Below are 2,791 nucleotides of genomic sequence, written 5' to 3' on the forward strand. Positions count from 1 at the left end.
TCAGCACCCTGAAAAACCCCTGGGACGGTTTCATTGTGCAGAAATTAGCTATCAAACTTGGATTCCAATAAATCACTGCCGGATTTTCACCGGAAAAAATCGCCGGAAAGGCTTTCAAAAAGTCGCGTTAAAGACTACGTCTATAATAAAAACAAAAAAGAATATACATGCTTGGTTTGTTTAATTAAAAGTATTATAAAACATCAATAATCTCACTCTTAGTGGCCATACTAAGGAGAAGTAGTAAAAATATTTCACTCACTCTCAACCATAAATAAAATATTTCATGACAGATATTATAAAAAAATAAAAATGAATATTCACATTTGGTTTGTTTAATTAAAAGTATAATAAAACATCAACAACGTAATCTTAAATCAACTTTATAGAGAAATAAAGTAGGTAAAAGTTTAAAAAGAACTACATATACATTATATAAAGCAACTGCAAAAATAAAATAAAATAAAAATAAAAATAAAAAAATAAAAATAAAATAAAAAAAAAAATAAAATAAAATAAAATAAAAATAAAATAAAATAAAAATAAAAATAAAAATAAAATAAAATAAAATAAAATAAATAAATAATAATAAAATAAAATAAAAATAACTAAATTATTTTTATAGTTAAAACATTTTAAGCACTCTCATTATTTTATGCTCAAGTAAATTTTGATCCATTTTATACATTAAAAAATGCAATATAAATAGTGAAAAATTACAAGTGGTCTCTCTTTACATATATATATATATATATATATATATATATATATATATATATATATATATATATATAATTAAATATGTTGAGGTGTAAACATTTTATTCAAATTTTGCACTCTAAAAGAAGTTTTCACCTCAAGAAATTTGATCCCTCTCAGCTCTTGCTATATTTGTGGTTAAGATGGATCTAGTATTTACCAAATATTTAATTTATATAACTATATTAATAATAATAATACTTTAAAAAATGAAACACTTCATTCTCACGAACTTATTACTTAATCATTGTTATGAATATCATGTCCATACTTACATTCATGCCTATTTTTTAATATTATTCAAATCATCCGTTCATTTAGTGTTATAAGTTCCCCTTTTTTTTTATGTTGGTGAGACATGTTTGGGGATTGAACCTCCAATCACTAGATACACAAGGGATTACAACATGCTTTTTTTCCAATTGTGCTGCTACCCATAGGCTTTTATGGTTGTTTTGTGCCAAGCACAAGTGAGGAGTAACTAATGGGTGCACCATGCACCAATGTTATAACTTTCCCTAGCATTTACTTGTAAGAGGACCATAGGCTTTGATAAGCCTCTTCACTCTTTTTACAATTTTATTTATTATTGTTTTCATATTTACTATTAAATTTTGTTCAAATTTTCTTGCCACCATACGATTTAATAATTGTATTCATTCATTATAATTTATAAAGTGTCAAGTCCACAAGGAGGTTAGGATGTACATGTGAGAGGCCAATTTTAAATTCAAAGCATCGAGGACAACCAATATCGAGGAAACTAGTTATCTAATTATATGTGTGTGTGTGTGTGTGTGTGTGTGTTGGTAAAGATTTTTTTTATGACAAAGGGTGTTGAAGGTATGCTTGTTAAAGCTTTTTAGTGTTAATCTAAATTATAGTTGATATTTTCCAATGGCTAGAATGTAGAAATTATGGTGTAGATTTGCAACTACTCATCAAATTTAATAAAAATCACAAGACACGAACATACTCTACTGCTCTGCGGAATTCAATTCACAATTTAGAACATCAATCACAAACATTCAATGAGAAATAACACACATGCACACAATATTTTTCCAAGGGAAAGTAATCTGCTAAAAACCCCTATGTTTTCTTGATGATGATGATGATGATGGTGGTGGTGGTGGTGGTGGTGGTGGTTAATGTCCACTAAGACAAAATTGGTCTATCGGACCTATAATTTTCTTAGTTTTTAATTATCTGGCTCCTCATCTTTCTTGGTGAGATCGGTGCTATAGCTTTCTTTTTTTTCTCTATGGTCTTCCAACTTCCTTTATCTTGCATCTCCTTCATCTCTTCTAGTTCTTGGGACATTGGTATCTTAGCTTCGCGATCTATTGTGTTCATCCTTTTGAAGGTAGTCGGAGAACAAGTTTGGTCTAGGAGATCTGCTTTGCTGTTAAATGAAGATTTATTTTGTGCGGTATTCAAATCCTCATAATCTTACATTAATCTAATGAATAGAGATGTATCTAATTGCTTTGCTCAACTGAGCAGAACCTGCCAGTGAATAACCTATCTCTTTTCTCACTAAGAAGTTGTAACCGAGACTTAAGCAATTTCCGCCTCTGCTTGAGCCCTATTTCCTTGTGCAATTCCTGAGGAAATTAGGCCCCTATTATTTAGGAATTTCCTCCAAAATGATTGTGCAATTCCTAAGGTTTATCATTTGACTACATATAACACGTACATTCAAGACTAGTCTACAACTGATGTTACACTTCCTTGGAATCTCTACCACAGCTGGAGAAATCGAATTCTATGCATGCACTAGATATGTTGGGCTGATTGATCAGTTAAATAGATGATCACTGAGTTACACTGAAGTCTCATTGCACAACTGACCTTCCACTAGTTCCCCCAACGGTTAGAAATGGTTTAAACTAAAAACAACTTGAAATAACTGACCTTAATTGTGCAAATTAGCAATCACACATGCTTAAATGAACTCCAACTCTTCTAACTCAAATTTACTGAGTAAACTGGGTGACACATGCCATGTTACACTAGTTAACTGCATCCA

Source organism: Pinus tabuliformis, chromosome 8, assembly GCF_031772625.1.
Source record: "Pinus tabuliformis cultivar Carrire ecotype Pingquan chromosome 8, CPIR1, whole genome shotgun sequence".
In the NCBI taxonomy this organism is placed as follows: Eukaryota; Viridiplantae; Streptophyta; class Pinopsida; order Pinales; family Pinaceae; genus Pinus; species Pinus tabuliformis.